The following is a 21,897-nucleotide window of genomic DNA, read 5'->3' as shown; positions in this document are numbered from 1 at the left end:
TGTCCATTTTGTATGGTGCGTAAAATACTGAATTTACATAAATTAGCAAAACCATGTTCAGATTAACGAGTTTTTAGTATTTTTAGAACAATTGAATATTGAAATGCTCATATCTTTGGTTTTATGGGACAAAACTACATGAAAATTTGCAGGCTTTGTGAAGATTATAAAACTATTCTATGGTTAAAATTTTATGACAATTGGTAAAAAATAACCTATTTTTTTCAAACCAATAAAAACATGCCCAAATTTGCCTACATTTGTATATATAGTGTCTTTGCAAGCCAGCTTTAGTTTTGCTGCTTTGAGATGAATTTTCCTTAGGGTTTTTTTTTTGCTTGGTTATCTCCCCTTTGGTCCTGACAGACCGCTAATATATATATATATATATATATATATTGACAGAGAGAGAGAGAGAGCGATAGATACCACCTTTTTTGGCAATTTTATAAGTTCCAAATCTCAGCGACTATTGATCAGAATTTAACAAATGAAGGCACAAAAATGTGTGCGCTGCATTTGCCTTTTATATATACATAGAAGATTATTGTAAACAAAGTAAACATTCAGAAAGTTAACTTGCCTATTCTCTAAGCAAACTTTTTCACATCTGTTCACTTATAGGAACTCATGCGCGGTTACCAATTATAGATTATAAGAACCCACACGGTCCTATTTTGTACGGGTGTGAGTTGGTGTTTACCAATTTTGCAGGTGCTGAAATTTCTTGAAGTCAAAAGTAGGAAGGCATTCGTGGAACTGTTAAAGATAAATTTAATGAGATCGACGATTAATAGAAGGTTTTTGCCAAGGCACATCCCTACATAAATAAAAATAAAAATATAGAAATAACTCCGGAAAATAATGACACTTGACAAAGAACTTGAACTTGTATTAATATGAAATAAACAATATTTATTTATGTGTCAAGAATATTAGTTTAAATTGTTCTAACATAAAGTGTTTTGTGTGTGGAGTGTTTATAATGCAAGATTAGCAAAATGTAGATTTCGTGAGAGTAGCACAAGGTTTAAACTTACTGATTTTATGATTATAGTGTCATGCATGGTTCGAAGTTAATGTGGTTATTGGTCCCCCAATTTATCGGAGAGGCACCTATGTTTTCAGTGGCATCCATGCGTCCGTGCTTCCATTAGTCCGGACTATTGCCAGATAACCGTCCATTAGTTTTTCCTGAAATTTTGCCACAAATTGTATTTCATTAAATAGATGTGCACAGTAAAAAAAATTGTTTTACAAAAATTCCCGTCGTGCCCCCAGGGGCTCAAAAGATGTCAAAAATGCCCCAAAATAGCTAAAAATGATACATTTTGCCCTATAACTTTTGATCCATCTATTAGATTTTTTTTTAATTTGGCCAAAATGTGGAGCCCATTGTTCTTAATATAAATCCAGTATGGGTGACCCTGGCAAAATTCTGGTTCGCATCGCCGGGGACTTTAAGTGGTAAAAACGCCTCTTTTTGTAGCTTTTTTTTCATATTTCTCAATAAAAACTTGATGTGTCTGACTATATAGTTTTTTTTCACAGTGGTCAACTCAAATATACATGTGTTAAGGCCTGAAACTGCATCGTTTGTCCATTTTCACTGGGATTCGGCATTCTCAGGAGCTCAAAAGTGGTCACAAATGCCCCCAAATTGCAAAAAAATGACACTATTTACCCCATAACTTTTGCCCCATCCATTAGATTTTTCTGAAACTTGGTGAAAATATGAAGGCAAGGTTGGCCCTTCACACTTCTTACATTCATTATTTCTTCACTATTTTTTGTGACGTCATTTCACATGCAGCACAAGAGGGGGACCACACATGCACTGCTTGTTTTCTTAGGAAAACTGTCAATAATTATGAAAGCGAATGCATGTGTTTGTGTTTATCTTGTAAGAACAGTAGTTCGAAATAAAATTGGTTAAAAGAAGAATTAAATTCTCATTCGATGTAATAACTTTCCATGATGAGAATTAAAGTTCATGTGCTTGACCTTAAATTCAAGACGAGGGATTTTAACATCTCCCTTGTGATGTGAGAAAACAAGAGAAAAACTTATTTGATTTTTCACTGTAAACCTTTATATGGAGATGTTCTCGAACGTTCCAGCCAGTTTACTGTATCTGTACATGAGAAACGTAACATAGTTCCTTTTGTTTTATGTGTGCGGGGGTCGTATCACAATATTGTGTGTTTGCGCGTTCTTCATACACGTGAGCGTTGAAAACGGTGATTGCTATGAAATTTTCCTGCCGGGGATTTGTTTCTGCCATATGTAATGGTTGCTACACACTTTTAAACGTCTCAGGGAATTCACATTTGGTTATAAAATGATTTTAAAATGCTTTGAACAAGTTTTTCGATTTCAATAGCACAGCTTGGATACTGTCGGTATCTGTCATTGGCTTCTTTTGAAATAATTAATGTTTTATTGTATGTTTTAGCTTTGGACACAAGTGACAAATATAGATGCAAATCTCAAAGTGAGTTTATCAAAATCTTGGATAAAATACATGCACGAAAACATACATTTAGAAGTTTTCTGAGTTAAAAAGGAAATTATATCTACATTAAAATGTATACACACATCCCAAAAAGAAGAATGAGATTTGGGCATTTGTTACTGTAACAACAAAGACATGAAAATAAATATGCAACAAATACATGTTTGTGTTTAAATTTATTTTTAAGTTTTAAAGTGTGTTGTTCGTTCTAAACATAATGTCCACATTGTAAAGTTAGAATAAAAATGGCTGTTCCATAAGCCCTGTACAAGGACTCTTGATAACCACTTAAAATCGAAAATGAAACAAAAAAATGTAAGCAATTGGCGAAAATGTTAAGTTCAACCAATATTTTGTTTCAATTTTCGATTTTTGAGTGATTATAGAAGATTAAAAAGGTAGAATGAGCCGGAAATGATTTTCATTTGAAGTTAAATTTATGTGCGAAGTTGATTTCATACTGGAAATTCTAAAAGAATTGTTTTTTTTTTCTCTTCACCACATAATTATCTAAAAATAAAAGTAGAATTTTGGAAGAGTGATTTAGATGTTAATCTATCTTATGCAACATAAAATCAGGATGGTGTTCATTATATCTATAGATCGCTTCCACGATCGTGCATTGCTTCCTTATTGAGATCCTTTTCATGCTTCTCTGATACCGCTATGCCATTGCCACTCGATGCATATGCACATCGGTGTCTGAGCTGGATTCCCCACTCCTCTACAAAACGCTTGAACTCCTCGCTCCAATAGGATCACTTCAGGTGGCCCCCTTTCATAAAATATGGGCTCCAATTCACAGATGACACTGGAGGAGTTCTGTCTTACTAATGAGTGCTAGATCGCGAACCTCGTCGGTCCGCAGTCAATCAGTGTGAGGTAGTGCTCAACAAAAGCAGCACATAATAATGGTACTGGCTCAGCTTCCTTCTTCATGGCATTATACCATCTCTGTGGAATCCAAGTGAGCCTATCAGCAAGTTTGCAGTTTGAAGTGACAAGTACCGCATCCACAGATAGATTGTACTGTTACCAGCTTTCTTATAATCTCCAATCTCCATCTGATCAGCTTCTTGGTAGCTGTCTTGATGTGCCTGTCAGTATGTCCGATATCCAGTGGTACACGCATAGCAAATCAGTGTGTATGTGCAGTTTCCTGACTTTCTACTGGAGTGCCAGGTTGATGCATTTTATCACTGCATTGAGCTCTGCCAGGTTGAAATGAGCAGCAACATTCGCCGGTTGCAACCAGCAGGCATCCCTAACTGCAGCCCCATTTTTCTTCAACAGCACACCAATCGCCAGAGAGCTCACATCCACTCATACATTCAGTTTGTCTCCCTGCATGCACCAATCTCCTTTGGCGGGGTCATCCTGCTTTACCCTTGCGATGGTCTCTTTCACCATGCGAACCAACAGATCGTCTGTTGTTTCATCGTCCCAGCCTTTGGTGACTGCACTTACCCTCCTTTTTATGGCACCTATTGTCGCACGAGTCCATCCACACACTGGTAGGTGCCCTACGAGTTTTTCACACAGGGAGAATACAGCTCGCTTCGTGAAAACATCGGGTACTTCAGAAACTGCAGTTCTACACCTCCACTTCAAGGTCCCTCACTCATGTCAAACGTTCAAGCCCAAAACACGGGCACCATCCTCTAAATGTTCTGAGTCCTTGCAAATCAGGCCAAACTCATGATGATGATATGTCTTTATTCACATATATGTCATCAAGGTACACTGATGTATCCTCTCTTATTGTTTCTTCCTGTGACAACACAGCATTGATGATAGTCTTGATTATTTGGGGTGCCACGTTCAGCCCAAAGCCCAGTCTAGTAAGGCAAACACCAACATCTGAAATGATTACGTCTCACTGACCTGGACCTGCAGATATGCTTTTCTTAGATCCAGCAGGTACATTAGAACCCGCATGCAGGCCTCACTTGGTTGGGTACATGGTACTCGGCTTCTCCGTTTCACAGCTTGGCTGGTTCCTGGTTTTCTGTCCACCTCCATGAGGTGGTCCAAGTCTTCTGCTGCTCGTCAAATTTGACACTAAAGTCTGCCTGGTCGATCCTCAGTGCTGTGCACACTGGAGCCCTTTCCTGAAACTGTACTGCCCCCATCTGTGTTATGTGAACACCACCTAGGACTCTGATAGAATCATAGCCTATAAGCAAGTCAAAGCTCTGCGATTTTTCAAGTGCTATCAGCACCTTGACGTTGGGCGAGTTTCCAGTTCTTGTATGAATGTTCACCGTGCCTAACCCACATGTCCGCATTTCACCACTGATGGTGGTCACCCTGACACTCTTCTTCTTCCAGGTGCGGCAGAGGTTTGTGCCCACTATGATCTGGGAAGCACCCGGAATTAAGAAATGTTGAGCATGATGTCTCATCAATATAGACCTGAATGATCAGAAGCACCTCATCTAATTTCTGCTTGGGGAAGAGGTTGACACTGGCACCTTGTCCCTGGCCCCGTTTCTTGCACAATCCCGGGCCATATGATCAGTCTCATTACACCGGTAACAGCGAACAGCTGTCAGTTGCCGCTTGCAGTTCCTCACAATGTAGCCATGGCCATCGCACCTATAAAGACGACCCCATCATGCAGCCTGGACCTCTGAGATGGTCTATCATCACAGTGTGGACTGTGCAGCGGTGACCCCTGGTTCTCTCACCTCAGAGTTATTCTTCATCACGGTCCTGGCCCAGTCTACCAGATCATTAAAGGACAATGAGGCTATGCTTGAGCTCACTCACAGGAGTTACTTTGATCCAGTTGAGAGCCCTGCTAGAAATTTACATGCCAAGGCCCACTCAGCAGCCCACCAAACAACACCGTTAACTTCGTCGGCTCAGCCTGATACACATCGACAGTTTTGCCTGGACATAAGGTTCTTGCCTCAAATTGCTCCCAGGCAGTGATGGGGTCGATAGTTAATGCCTTGTATATTGATACCGTCATCCTCTCTTAATCCTGTTTTTCCTCAGCACTGAGCTGTTGATACACTGCAAAAGCCCCACTGGACAGATGTAGAGGAATCACGTGTTCAATGCTCTTCACGCTAGACAACAGGCAATGCAGTTCCACCTTTTCCACCCAGTCAAGTACCGGGGTCGAGCCATTGGATTCTGGTATTAATTTTAGGTTGAATCTGTCCTCCATTATGCCGAAATAGCTTGTATGTAAAATCAGAAACAAACAATAGGAAAAGAATGGATTGACCCGTCACCACCTACTTCTGGAAGAGAGAGACGGTTCAGCTTCAAAACAGGTTGCTCAAAGCAACACATTGAGTGATGAACAGTTTGATGGAATCACTTTATGTTAGATACCAAAAAGTCTTAGTTCTCAGTAAGAAGGACACAGTTTCCGGTGAAGACAACAACACCTCAAAGTCCAGGTTTCCGTAAAGAAAGATGAAAAAGGAAAAACCACTCCTCACAAATTTGTTAGTTTGTTACAGAAACAATTGCCTCAAAACTCCACTGATCTTCACACTCAATAGAACACCGCCTCATAGTTTGCTACACACCATCTGCCAAGTGGTCTCCCACCGTTACCTTTATGCCAGTGAATCCCAACGAATTTGCATATGGCCAAGTTCATCTCTTGCCAATCCTCGCAGCTATGAGCTTGCGTTTCCCATAAGACTGACTCACTGTAATGGCAGTGTTTCTTCCTTCGGATTAATTGCACACCAGACACAAATGAACCTTCTTATTTTGAGAGCTAAGGTTAGTCTCACTTTCATGTCCACATTATCTATCTATCTATCTATTATTATTATTATTATTATTATTATTATTATTATTATTATCTGTATCTTGTTTTTCGTTTTACAATAGCAAAAATCAATCTAATAACTGACGAAATCTTTATAATTGCAACAAAAATATGAACATTTCTTCATAGACAGGAAGGTAGAGAATAGTTAACAGCGACCCCTCCTAATATTAAGAATGCTTTTCTAAATAGTAACATTATTATGTAGAAACTAATTCTTGACATCGGACAGGCTTTGTTTACTATTCTGTTCCTGCACTGTTTTCATATTTTGCATACCATTCGTTGATTCTTTTTAATCATTTATGAAAATTTCAAATGTAAATTGGCTTTGTTTTAAAAGAAAAGTACAAATCTTCTCTCAAAACATAATATATTTATTTGTCCAAACATTATTAACTACATATGTGCATCAATTACAAAGAAAACATTTGATAAAAATATTTAGAAAAATCTACTTTTTTAATATACACCCCCACCTTTTAAGTGTATTTTTTACATTTTGCAAAATATATGTGGACATTACACAGGGTTTACATGTTGGATAATCCAGATTCCCGGGGAGTGACATCAAACAAAAGTCGGTCACAAGTCTGGATGTAAGGCACCGGGAGATGATGTCAGAGGGGTGGGGGGTATCTTCGAGGGCATAAAATCCCTGGTCAGCGAATTTGACCCACATTTTTGAAACAATACAGGTTGACGTCATCTAGACCAATAAAATGATATACAGAGAGAGATAAGCAGTTTAGAGTCAAGAGAGCCACACGAGAGGAAAATATACCACACCAGGAAAATAAAGTAAAAAGGCCGTCAAGACGTAAGATGTAAAATGTTAAATATAGTCCCAAGTGAAAAATATAGAGAATAATATACCATATTAGATGAGGATATTTTATAAACTGACCAGTAGATATTTTAGGCAAGGGTTTTCTGTTTTGATCCTAAAAACATAGATGTATGAGAGTTTGTAGTGATTGACAGGATCACCCGGGGAAGATAAGTTTAGGAAGGCCATATGACGAGAAGTCATTGAGTTTGGAGGAGGGGCAGAGACAAAAGGTAATGTATGGCAAAGAAGAATACCTGGAAAAAGGCAGCTAACCTCGGTTGGAAAGAAATGCCATGAGATCAATCAATTAGAAGGGACTGTAAAGGAAAACAAATAAAATAAATATCGTCTGAGTTTTCTTATCCTGGCGGAGTGTGAAAAAAAGTTTAATATGTTCTAAAAAGAAAATAAGATAAGGGTTAGTGTGAAAAAATGTATAGACATTTTGAAAAATATGTACATTTTTTTAAAATGGCAGAAGAAGGAGTGTTGCATAAAGCAATCCCGCAGAATGCCTGATAACTATGCAAGTTAAGATAAATTAGTTTGTTGAGATTTAAAATTGTTGTTGAGATCAGTACTTACATTGGAATAAATTAGAAGAATAAATGTTTACATAAATAATATAAACAAATAGGTTTTGGAATAACAATTTCAAAAATAGCTTGACCTCGAACAAATCTGACATCCTTGATGTAACTTTAAGCTGACATGTACCTTGGGAGAATATGTGATCAGTGAGAGTTTTAGCTCAGTCTTGTTTTTGGAGCCAACGAGAGGAAATGGTTTTCCAAAACAACCAAGGTCGAGGCAATAGACTTAGAGATGTGATTTAGAACAGTGGTCGTAACTTCTGGGAGATAGGATGATTCCAGAAAAAAGACCTATAAGTATATATTATCAACGTTTCAGATTAGTCTCTCTCTCAAAGAAGTTGAAAATCTTTATTTCAGTTCAATGATCCAAACAGCTGAACCGGGCAACGTGGAAACCATTGGAAAAAGGTATAATCCCATTTGATATTTTTATAGCACAACATTTATAATGTATATTGATTTCAAAGATACTCATGAATAGACAATCACACATATACACATTTCATATTTAAACACTAATCTCTTCCCCAGGACGATATAATATACGCCATCTTGGTGCCATTTATATACACATATGACTATATAACATACAGTCATTTGAAAATTTTTTAAATATATCAAATCTCTAATTGAATATTTAGAAATTTTTAAATAATTGGATTCAGCATTTATATTGGAATCAGGAACAATTTTGGAATCGTCCCATCACTTATTTATACATGCATACATAGCATACATATATACGTGTGTGTGTGTGTGTGTGTGTACATAATGAACTTAGATAAAAGAACCAAGCAAATGAAGCTGTCAGCCATGGAAGAGAATTATCTAAGAGAGGGAAAACCTTGAAACTAAACTTCTGCTGCCTTGTGGCTACACCCAATATGGAGAAAAGTTAAGGGAACCACTCCTACAGAAAATCTGGAGTGCAGTAAAGACTAGAGCTGGACTTTGCACTCAGTTCTGTTCTGGCAACTGCTGCAGTCAACTACTGATACTGAGAAGCAGATTCTGATGATTGGACAACTCACTTTCTCCTTAAATATATCCAGAATTGCGCCCTGGAAGAGACACTTTAATTACAACATGGGAACGGCAATTACAGGTTATAAGTCACAGTGCAATTGGCATATTGCTGGTTGTCATGGATCGTATTCGATAGCTACTAGTCGCCTCAAGCTGAGCAGCCCTTAGCCAGTAGGGTGTAACTAGACACCTGCTCTATATGGTGTGTAGGGCTTAGGTTCGCACCAAGTCAACAGTAACATGTGTACCCAAGACTATGAAGAAATCTGCACTCAAATGTCAAATGTCAGAACTACGAGGGGTATGCCCCTGACCCACTTCCCATACAGTAGAGCAATGAAACTTGGCACAGTTATTAGTCTTTCTCTACATAGGAACCACCCAGAGTTATGCATTTATCCCATTGTTTGATGCAGCTCTGGAGACCGTTTTTGTAGAACATGCCAGGTTGGTCCTCCAACCACAATGTGACTTCAGAAATCAAGGCTGCATCATCTGGGAAACGCTTTCCTTTTAAAAACAACTTCATGGCTGGGAAGAGGTGAAAGTCAGAGGGTGCAAGGTCAGGAGAATAGGGAGGATGGGGTAGGATTTCATAACCGCACACCCGTGCTTCTGATCTGGCAACATGCGAGTTGTGGATCAGAGCATTGTCCTGCAGGAGGAGGGTACCTTTGCTGATCTTTCCCCACCTCTTGATTTTGATAGCTTCCCTTAATTTCCTCAAAAGTGAAGCATAATAGGCTCCTGTAATTGTGGTACCATTTGCCAGGAAATCTGTCATCACTACTCCGTCTTGGTCCCAGAAGACTATGAGCATGACCTTGCCAGCGGAGGGCTGCACCCTTGCCTTCTTTGGAGGTGGTGAGTCCAAGTGCTTCCACTGCATTGACTGGGCTTTGGTCTCTGGATCATAGTGATGGACCCAGGTTTCATCCTGTGTAATAAGTCTTGTAAAAAACTTTGACTCATCTTCTTAGCACATCTCCAAATTCATCCTTGAGCACTCAACGTGTTCTTGCTTCTGGAATGGTGTGAGCAACCTGGGAATCCATCTGGCAGACACCTTATGTATATGCAAATGGTCATGAATGATAGTTTCCACAGACCCTGTACTAATCTTGACATCTTGGGCTATTTGGCGAATAGTAATGCGCCGATCTTCCAAAATGGCAGCCTCAACTTGATGGACAGATGCCTCATCAATGACAGAAGAGGGGTGACCAGGTCTGGGAGCTGTTTCCACAGACTTCCGGCCATGTTTGAATTCACGATGCCAGCGTTTTACACGGTCATATGATGGGATATTATCACCATAAATTTCTTTAATTTCATCAAAAGTCTCCTTTGGTGTGCGTCCTTTCAAATACAAAAACCGGATCACTGCTTGACATTCAAAAGACTCCATTTCACACCCGACTCAGTTCAAACACAATTAGTTCAGAGCTGTAATTTGCCACATAACCCGTAGAGATATAAATCATTGCACATGCAAAATTTTAGTTAGATCACACAACTGGAAGTGGGTCAAGGGCATTACTTATTGCACACCCCTCGTATGTTATCTGGCTTGTTAAACCACATCTAAAACATTTCAGACATACACAAAACTTCAGCCTTAAATAATGAGCTTTCAAGCTTTCAGGTAGGCATAACCACATTGCAGGAGATGCATCTTGCAACACATTTTTCAAGAAAGGGAAAGAGGGAGAAGAATCCAGGCACAACGATGTTGGTTTTTATAGTATGTCTGACACTCTTGGACAAAATACAGCTAACCACACAGCAACTGATCACCTCATTATTAAATTGTTGTGTGTGTGTGGGTGTGTGTTGATGCTTGAATTATAGCAGAGACATTTAGATTAACAAATGATTTATTAATATATATATACATAAGGAAAAGATATACACATGTTAACTAGCCCATGTCCAAACGGGAAGTGAGGTCCTTGCATATATTCATATGCCAAGGGGCCACAGCTGTTGCACGTATGAAAGTAGTTCTATGATATCACTACACTCATGTCTTTAAAGCTAAATACTACAGATAGCCCAATCATCATCCTCTACATATATGCAAACACTTACAGCTTCTGATGAAACCAAAGATGCATTTTACAACAAGCTAGACTTGTTCATTAAAAGCTTTGGTAGACATGAGAACATCATCATTCTGGGTGATTGGTAACAAAAATGAAGTTTTGGTAGATTCAGGATAAGGAAATGCAATGAAATGGGTCAAAGATTGCTAGAATTGTGCACCTTTCATGAACTCTGTGTCACCAACATATTCTTTTCCACTGTGGAACTTTTTATTAGGTGCCACTCAGCGCAGTAACACAAATATTCTTGTTGAGTGTCGCATAAGGGTTATGAAATAGATTTCCCATAATCCCATTCTTACAACTCTCTCTCTCTCTCTCTTTCAACTGATCTGCATGCAGTGAACGCACATATTTTAATGTCTCTGAAGAATTAACTAATGTAGCGTAGCTAGGGTAAAAGAAGTCAGTTATAATTTAATACCCTTTATTATTATTATTATTATTAATGCATAATGTATAATATTGTAAAATAAATAATTATGTTTTCTTTCTACAAATCTGTGTTGCATGTCATTTGTCACCACAAAAGCAGACATCACAGTCAGAACAACCCAAGAAGCAATAAGCTAAACTGGATATCAACTAAACAAAAGAGTTTCACATCATTGAGGTATGTCTTATCTTCTTTTTGAATACTGTTTGACTAAAGGACTTCAGGTTGTTTGCATGATGAATTAAGTAACTCTCCCTGGCAAATGATCATTTGTGCACACCGGTGGAGCTAGAAATGACAATCAAGTAACACTCCACTGGCAAACAGATGGGTTATACCACCAAGAAACATCATTGTGTATTATGGAGACACACAACATGAAAGCATTGGTACTTACCAGGCACAAATTTCTCTCAAGATTCACAATCACTAGAACTTACCACAGACTGATCGCAACACCAACCATTTCGTCATGTGCTGCAAATTAAACTCCAACCAAAGAAATATTACTACATTAAAAACGTACATGTAAACTAAAGATTGATGTCAGTAAGACTAACCATCCAACAAGATGACTGAATTTGCGTCTGGATTCACCTCCCAGTTTGTTGGCACAGAAATATGTCATAAACTAAAAACAACCACATATACCGCAGCAATTGTTGCTTATGGAAAGAATGATTAGCTCCCATCATCAATGCAAAATGTAATGCTTTACAGGTTTACAAAAATCATGCAAATCAGACAACATTGTCAGCGTTGATGTCTGCAACAAATCAGGTGAAAGCTACAGAAAGCGACAAAAAAATACGGTCAATCTTGATGCCATTGAACATCCACCTGTGATAACCGATCCTTAGAGGATGTCTCAAAAGCGATAGACAGGCTTTCTTTCGGGAAGGCTCAAGGAAAAGATTGCATACCAGGGGAAGTAATCAAAAGTGGCAAGATATGTCTTTTAGCACCACTTCATAACTTGCTGCTCAAATGTTGGGAAAAAGAGGTACCTCAAGGCATGAGGGATGCAGTCATTATCACCCTCCAGAAAATAAAGGCGATCATAGTGAATGCAATTATTATAGAGGCATCTCCCTACTGAGCATCGCTGGCAAATTGTTCGCACATATCATCCTGAAGAGACTTCACATTTTGGCAGAGAGAATCTACCAGGAATCACAGTGCAGCTTCTGATCCAAGATGTCCACTGTAGATATGATCTTCTCTCTGCATCTGCATGAAGAAAAATGCAGAGAGCAGAACATACCATTGTATCTGGCTTTCATTGATCTGCCCAAGGCTTAGCAGAGATGGTTTTGGAGGATGCTACCACCAAAACTGTTGAGTCTAACTAAAGTTTTTCATGATGGCATGATAAGCACTGTGCAGTTCGATGGTAAGATCTCAAATGAGTTTGGAGTAAAAAGTAAGGTAAAGCAAGGTTGTGTTTTAGCTTCAGAATCTTCTTTGCCCTTCTATTGAAACATGCCTTCAGGCCATAAAACGATGGCATCTACTTGCATACAAAATCCGATGGTTGCATTTTTAACATTGCTTATTTGCGCTTTTGACCAAGATAAGAGAAACCATGATCAGAGAGCTGTTTTTTGCAGATGATGTAACTATTACTTGTCATTCCGAGGAGGGACTGCAGAGTTGATTTTCAAATGCGTGTAACCTGTTTAGTCTGTCTATAAGCTAAAAGAAGACACAGGTTTTAGCCAAGCCATACGAGTTTCACCTGTTATATTCATCAACAAACGTATCTGGGAAAACAAACATCTGGCTATCAAAACCAGGAGTATCAAACATGTGTCATGCAGTGAATCTTGGGCTACATTTGCTCATCAACAAAAAATAAGCTCTATGTTCTCCACCTGAGATACCTGCACAGAGTTCTTGGTGTCATCTAGCAAGACATAAATAACAATATGCTATGCAGTGCAGACATACTCTCTATGTACCCCTTCCTCCATTAACGTTTGCAATGGGTAGGTTATATCTACAGTATTGACGACACAGGGATTCCCTAAATCTTTATGTACAGTATCTTTAAACTGGGCAAACACAAGAAAGGTCGTCCACGCCTATACCTCATGAACGTCTGCAGATAGAACATATGTGCATGTGGTATAAAACCAGCTCATCCTAGAATTTTTGAGTATCCCAAGGACTTACTCTGGGTGAAGAAAGATACAGACACCAGGAAACGGAAAAGACATAAAAGGAAAACCGCTCAGGATACCCCCTAACTCGATATTGCTGCTTCACCCAGCACACCTAATTATACCTGTGATGTACAAATCCAATATCAGCCTAATAAGCCATCATCAGTGGTGTTTTTCATTATGTACACCTCCATAATCTCTGAGACTGAAAGATATATATATATATATATATATATAGTTGAAATGGTAATTAATAAAAACTGAAGAAAGTGCTCAATACTGTTCTAGAGCAAATATGCGTTTTATTTTTTATTACCGTATCTTTCTGTTAAGTTACATTATTGTTTCAGCTACCCGGCCGTTTTTTGTAGCTTCCTCAGACTTTTACAGAAATGTTTGTTGTTATAGGATGAAAGAGTGAAAGAGTGAACCGGGGAGGGGTGCGAGAAGGTAATAAAAATAAAACGTATATATATGTATATATATATATATATATATATATATATATATATATATATATATATATATATATATATGAGTGGGGTCACTAACAATCGTTATTTTCTATACTTTTTGGATTATTTGATATTTTTGTTTTTTAAATCATTGAATTAATTTTTCAAATAGTTTAATGCATTTCAGACAATCTTGTGTTTTTTAAAGCGTCCTCTGCAGAAAGTTTGTAAAATATTTAAAAATGTAAAATATTTAAAATGTAAAATATTGTTTTTGCTATCCATTCCGATGATAGAAGACTTTCCTAAGAAGTGGGAAGATCTGTGTTTCTAAATGTTCTCATACTTGAGTGTGTTTCTTCCCTCTCCTCATTTATTGGGGTCAGTTCGGGGGGGGGGGGGTCACTGAATATTGTTGGTCTTTGCTTTTTATTTTTATTTAGTTTTTTTCTTACTTGTGTGGAGGTGTGGGGTTCATTAGTACTTCATCATATAAGTATGTCTGTGTGTGTGTGTTCGTATGTGGGGGAGGATGTGTGAGTGTGCATGTGTGTGTGTGTGTGTGTGTGTGTGTGTGTGTGTGTGTGTGTGTGTGTGCTTTCTTGTATTGGTTTGTAAAATGTGAGTTCTATCTTATAGTTTGAATAAACTCTGTTGAGATTTTAATTTTTTTCTATTGTGGTTTTCGTTTTAGTCTGTTGGTATATTCATAATATTTATAATTTGATAATTATAAGTAAATAGCTAATTATATAATTAGTTTTAACATTCCGGATACTGTCATTTCCTTGTGAGGTTTCAGCTAGAATTCTTTGACCGTTCTTGGTCAATGCTCCTATATCTATGTAGGAGCATAAACCAATAAGAATCCAGGACACTCTAATGTTTTTGTTCGTATTATATGGTATTGATTAAAGGCATTTGTTGATGAAAAGAAGGGATATTTATAAATAAACATAAAGTATTTCTTAGTATTTATTTGTCTCCCCACGACACGAGGGCAGAATTAGATATAGGATCAGGTTTTAGTGTAGGGAAAATTCAGTTTTCCAAAGGAGGGGGGGTGTATTCTGGATAGGCACAAGAATAAAAATTGCCTCAGTCATGAAGCTTTTATCTCCACTGACTGAGAATAGAGAGGTGAAGTGTAGCATCAGAACAGGTAATACACTGTGATCCTAGGTATTTCTTAGTGTTGTTGGTCTCATAGTAAAGTAAGGTTGATATTGTTCAATTACACTGAAGATGAGGGGAATTTTGTGCCTGTGTGTGTGTATGTGTATGATTTTTGATATGCCCATTCTGATTTATGTGTGGAGGTGTATGCATGCATATTTATGTGTGTGTGAGTGTGTTTCGCATTTCATTTGTTTGCATGTTAATATTAAGCTCTGCTCAATTCGGGAGTGAATTTTGTTATGAAATTTTTTCCTGTGTAAGTAAGTAAAAGTAATTGTCGGTTTAGAAGATTGGTATTATTTTGAAGTTATTTCCACTGTATGCATGTACGTGTTTAGAAACATAAAGCTGTCTTTTTTTTCTGCGATTTTTATGTTATTCTTATGCAAGGCCAATATACTGTTGAGATTTCTGGTGGTGCCTACCTAAGATTTGTTGCAAGCTGTGCATCTTAGTGCATATACTACATTTATAGAGGAGCAGTTTAGGTCTTTTTTTATTTTAAATGTTTGTGCTGGGTTTTTGAATGTGTATGTGTTTCCTTCTATTATTATGTCACAAACTCCACATTGCTGTTTGGTGCATTTTTAACCTCTTTTGTAGTGTGTTGATTGAGTTTGAAGGAAGTTAGGATGTGTGTTTAAGTTTTTGAGTTGGCATTTGCTTTTTATTATTCTTAAGTATGTTGTTTAGTTTATCATTCTGACTAAGTAAAATAAGTTTTTTTTTTATCTCCATAAATAGTTGTGGGTTGTTTGCATTGTGTGTAAAGACGTATGCTAGACTATATTTTTGGCTGTGTTTTTTGAGATTCCAGTATATTTCAGTATATATTGGTCTACTGGAATTTTTCTGCCAGTTCGATACCTTATTGTACTAGTTGTAGTGGGTGTCCTCTTTTCCTTAGGGTTATTTGCAGTTCATTTAGTTCATTGTGGGTGTTTGTCTGTGACTATGGTGCAGAGAGTCTGCATGCTAGAGAATAAGGTATGGATTTCAGATTTTTTTTGGTGGCTTTTGAAATGGAAATATTATTGGGTGTGGTAAATATCTGTGATTATGTTGGTTTTAATTTTTACTAGAATGTCTAGAAAAGGTAATTCTGTGGTGCTTTGTTCTAGAGTGAAGTTGATTTTGGCATGTAGATTTTGAAGTATAGTGTGGCAGTCCTTGATGTTCCCCCATGTGGTCTTCCAGAGGATAAAGCAATCTTCCAGGTATCTCTTTGAAGACTCTATGAAGAGTATCAAGAGTATCAGATTTCTGCTCTATTCTATCATAAAGAGTCTCTTCCAGGTAGGCTAGTATAAGGGTGGCATATGTTGGCGCCATTTTTGTTTCCATTGCTTTGCCTAGTATTTGGATGTGGTTATCATAATTAAATTCAAAGGAGTTGTTCTTGGGAATTATATCTATGCTATGGATCACGAATTGTTTGGTGAATCCGTGGTGTAATGTTTGTGTATGTTTGTCGATCCAGTATGAAATAGCTTCTTTCCCCAGATTGTGGGGTATATTGCTGTATAGGCTGTCAAATGTAGCTAGTATTATTCCTTGGTCTACTGTTTGTGGTAGGGAACTTAGAAAGTAGATGTCGTCTCTTATGTAACTCCTGGCTAGATCGGTGAAGGGTTGTAATAATATGTCTATTAAGTTGCTAAGTCTGCTTGTTGGGCATGCTGGTTCTACTACTATGAGTCTGAATGTGAGGTCATTGGGATATGGGGTGCTGATGTATTCTGAGTTTTGTATGTTAATGGCATGTCTTATCTCATTAGATTTGTTATGTTTAAATATACATTTTTCTCTTGTTGGAATCTCTTAACCCATTTTACATAAACACACACACACACACATATATATATATATATACATATACATAATTATTTCCACATATTTTTCATACATATATGCATAATTATTTCCCCAGTCAAGTTATGTTACAGCTCACAAGAGCTATGAAAGCCAACAAACTGGAAGTCCAAGACTCAAGTTTCACCTTCATTTAGGTTCATCAGTTGAACACATCAAAACCTGAATCTCTTGCATGCGAGGTGAGTAATCTGCCACTCGAGCAACTTCACCGTACACAAAAAAGTTTATTAACTAACAGAGATCAAGCAAACTGCAGCAAAATCCAACTATGGAATGTACCTTCATCTCAAATAAGGCTAATGTCTCAGAAGTAGGATTTTTTACACTCACTAGAATGATGTATCCTATCCAATGTGACCACTCTGTTTATTCACTTACAACTACTACTAATTTTAGTTATCCTCTCAGCTACTTTGTTCATAAACCAAACCCTCAGAACCCGCCATCACTAACTTTTGTGCCTCCTTTATCTCTCATGGCTACATGATGTTCCATCACTGGAAAATCTGATTTATTCTCCAAATTCTCTCAGTAACGTTTAAACTGTCTACGAACAAATTTGTCATTATCCACATTCTTCATTTCTGTATCTGAGGATTGTCAGTACATAAATGCTATGTGGGAACTTATCTTTCTATCACTGCATTTTTTTCTCATAAAGCACTCCAGTTTTAGGATTAAAGCATAATGTTCAGATAATATTAAGTATCTTATTTGACCACCAAGCAATTTTGCTTGCCATGAGTTTTAAAATTAAAGATGACGTAATTAATATTTCTGTGTTCAATATAAGATTTATAAGAATTCCAGAAACAAAATACTGAAAATAAAAGCACCAGACACAGGTAAAAAACTTACAAATAAATGAAATATAAATAAAAAATAAGAAAAAGTCATTCAGCATATCTGGTGCTAAGAATTGGAAGAGTCATTTTTTCTTCCTTTGAAGTTTAAACTTTAATAATCCATAAAAATAAAACTGGAGATATTTAGTATTTCAGCTGGGAGTTGGATATTTTTTCTTTATTTTTTTATTTTGAATCCTTACAGCCTTTCTAACGATTCCAAATAATCTTTATGTAACATTGTATGTATGGATTTCACAAAGGAATAAAAAGAAACTCAATTTGACTTTTTTCAGTTTTAACAAAAGACATTTATTAACCGTACTTTCCAAACTATGCCTGTATCTTGTTATTTTTTTAAAAAAGTTTTTCTCATCTACCATATAGTAAAAAAAAACTTTGCCATCTTGACACATCTTTTTTTGGTCTCTCATGCCACCACGGGGTTACACACCTATCTTCTGCTGGTATGTTCTTCTCAGTTGCTCTTGCCACCATGTAGTTCAAAATTTCTGCCTGCTTTTTTATTCCCTTCTCTGTGACGTGGCCTTGCACCACTGCTTGGTCATTTGCATACATGAGATGCCACTGCTGCTGCATACATGGCCATGCCTTTGCTATATATATATATATATATATATATATATATATATATATATATATATATGTGTGTGTGTGTGTACATATATTACTGTTGGAGATGCCCCTCAATGGGAAATGAGAATGGACTATCTCATGATGTCACTTTCAGTATTGAGTACCGGTACCAGCAGTCAGAGATTGGCTCTCGATCAAGCAGATCGTGTGCAAACGCCCTACCGTTGAGAAATCTTATTACTCAACTCACTTTGCCAGTGATTATGTGAATACATGTTTCGGTCCTAAAAATCCTGCGTTCTTTCGTTCTTATTACCATTCAACCCCATCATAATTACACATATATAATATTCATGATATATATTCCAGGGTACATGGTGAGTAATGTGAGCACTTTATTTTTTGTAAATTTTACCATTTAGGTTCCTCTTCAAAATAAAAATAGAGAAAAAGTTTGTCTCTGAATAGATATTTTTCGGGTTATAAGTTATTTTGCTCTGAAGAGTCTGTTAGATCAAAATGCTGGCATTGTCAATATTAGACATATACAATATCATTATAACTGTCTTACTTGCACTTTTTGATAAATTATCTAATTTACTGCAAACCACAAAATTTATTCATGTTCTGTGTGTGTGTGTGTGTGTGTGTGTGTGTATGTGCATGTATGTACACACACACACACATATGCATGTGTGTGTGCATGAGTGTGTGTGAAAGTGCTTTAAAATGTAGTTCATCATTTCTGAAGAGAACAGCTGGTTAATAGAAATCAGGTCAGTCAAGCTGAGTCTTTTTATCTAGACTATGCTTATTGTAATGATCAACCAAGGAAAAAGAGGAAAAAAAGATTGATTATAACAATTTAAGCAAGTCTTCAATATTAATTAAATTTCATATATAAAAAACCTTCAATGATGCCTAAGAAACAAGTCTAAATGAAGAAAGCTTCTTTCAAATATCTTTTATATGCACAGACCATAATAATTTATATATATAACGCTAACTATACCTATCTGGCGTTGCTCGGGATTCATTATTTTCAATTTAGTTTATCTTTTCATTGTATCTTTAACATCTTTAAAATATACACAAAAACGAAATAAAAGTTTATTTTATAATTATAGGCTTAGTCTGAATAGGATTTAAACACGGCATAGTCCGCAATGATATCCATTAGGCTAATCAAGCACTTTCTATTAAAATAAGCAATATTTCATGATTTAGAACACCTATGTAAGCTAAAGATTAAAAGTGATATCTTTTTAAATACATCATATAATAATTATACATATTATAATAGATACATCTATTATTAAACATTTGTTTCCTGTGTTTTTGTTTTTTTTCTTGTATATTGTAACTGTCCCAGGATGGATAAAATATTGCAAACCTGTCTCTGCTCTATCGCTATTTTCATGGCAAGTTTTCAACTGAGCTCCAATCTATACTTGCCGGCGGAACTCAGGCTGGCTTTGGTGTTGTGGAAGATCATGTTGGTGATGTTTTCAATGAATGATCAAACGAAGTAGTCCAGCTGATTCAGGTCAGAGTTGCAGGAGGGCCAGTGAGAGAAGAATACAAAGTCATAGCACTCCTTCTGAAGCCAAGCCTAGGTCTCTTTGGACTTGTGGGTCAGCGCCAAGCCCTGCTGCCACACCCGGTTCTGCCAGATGCCACTTGATTGCACCAGGAGTTCACTATACTCTTTAGCACATCCAGGTACATTTTGGAGTTGACTTTCAAGTCAACTTCGAAGATGTGAGGTTACATAATGTGGCCCTAACTTGGAGCCATACCAAAGACCATAACTGCAGCCAGAAACTTTGTTGAGCTGTGCCCTCAAGCATTGAACCATCCAGAGTTGCATTTTAAGAATGCTGGCAATAGTCTTGCTGTCATAACAAGAAGAACAGCAGTGCATCTCTGATCTCGCTCGTTTAACACTGTGTCACTTCCAGACTTCCAGACTTGATAGAAGGCTCCTATCGCTCTTGAGATTTGTACACAACTGGCCAACTCACAGATGGTTTGCTACAAAAAAGAAAACCGGTTTTCAGGAAATTAAATTATATCATCTTTTCTATGGCCGACAATTGTTCCACCTTGTAAATAAATATAGATCAAATTTAATGCATGTCCAAGTAAATAAAAATAGATAAAATTTAATGCATATCTAAATAAATAAATATAGATCAAATTTAATGCATATCTAAATAAATAAATATAGATATAAATTAATGCATTTCTAAATAAATAAATATAGATCAAATTTAATGCATATCTAAATAAATAAATATAGATCAAACTTAATGCATATCTAAATAAATAAATATAGATCAAATTTAATGCATGTCTAAATAAATAAATATAGATCAAACTTAATGCATTTCTAAATAAATAAATATAGATCAAATTTAATGCATATCTAAATAAATAAATATAGATCAAACTTAATGCATATCTAAATAAATAAATATAGATCAAATTTAATGCATGTCTAAATAAATAAATGTAATCAAAATTAATGCATTTCTAAATAAATAAATATAGATCAAATTTAATGCATGTCTAAATAAATAAATGTAATCAAACTTAATGCATTTCTAAATAAATAAATATAGATCAAATCTAATGCATGTCTAAATAAATAAATATAGATAAAATTTAATGCATGTCTAAATAAATAAATATAGATAAAATTTAATGCCTATCTAAATAAATAAATATAGATAAAATTTAATGCATATCTAAATAAATAAATATAGATCAAACTTAATGCATATCTAAATAAATAAATATAGATCAAATTTAATGCATGTCTAAATAAATAAATGTAATCAAAATTAATGCATTTCTAAATAAATAAATATAAATCAAATTTAATGCATGTCTAAATAAATAAATGTAATCAAAATTAATGCATTTCTAAATAAATAAATATAGATCAAATCTAATGCATGTCTAAATAAATAAATATAGATCAAACTTAATGCATGTCTAAATAAATAAATATAGATCAAATTTAATGCATGTCTAAATAAATAAATGTAATCAAACTTAATGCATTTCTAAATAAATAAATATAGATCAAATCTAATGCATGTCTAAATAAATATAGATAAAATTAAATGCATATCTAAATAAATAAATATACATAAAATTTAATGCATGTCTAAGTAAATAAATATAATCAACATTGATGCATGTCTAAATAAATAAATATAGATAAAATTTAATGCATGTCTAAATAAATAAATGTAATCAAAATTAATGCATTTCTAAATAAATAAATATAGATCAAACTTAATGCATTTCTAAATAAACATAGATCAAACTTAATGCATGTCTAAATAAATAAATATAGATCAAATTTAATGCATGTCTAAATAAATAAATGTATTCAAACTTAATGCATTTCTAAATAAATAAATATAGATCAAATCTAATGCATGTCTAAATAAATATAGAT

The 21,897-nt window shown here is 35.8% G+C and overlaps 1 long non-coding RNA gene across 3 annotated transcripts in view; it reads left to right on the top strand.

The window, feature by feature from the left end:
- Positions 1 to 21,897, top strand: part of LOC145276845 (uncharacterized) — a 97,641-nt gene that overhangs the window by 70,510 nt on the left and 5,234 nt on the right. Inside the window, exons 1-2 of one of the 3 annotated variants that reach the window (XR_013868041.1) lie at positions 11,379 to 11,486; positions 17,039 to 17,162. The exons of 1 other annotated variant lie outside the window; for it this stretch is intronic. This is a non-coding gene — a long non-coding RNA (uncharacterized LOC145276845). Of the gene's footprint in view, positions 1 to 8,099; positions 8,151 to 11,378; positions 11,487 to 17,038; positions 17,163 to 21,897 lie in introns of those variants that run through there. One more of the 3 variants, XR_013868040.1, reaches the window with a different exon arrangement.

This window comes from Euprymna scolopes, chromosome 5 (assembly GCF_053919585.1).
Source record: "Euprymna scolopes isolate OS-2025 chromosome 5, ASM5391958v1, whole genome shotgun sequence".
Taxonomy (NCBI): Eukaryota; Metazoa; Mollusca; class Cephalopoda; order Sepiida; family Sepiolidae; genus Euprymna; species Euprymna scolopes.
Note: the sequence above shows the minus strand (reverse complement) of the source record. Positions and strands in the feature narration are given on the sequence as shown.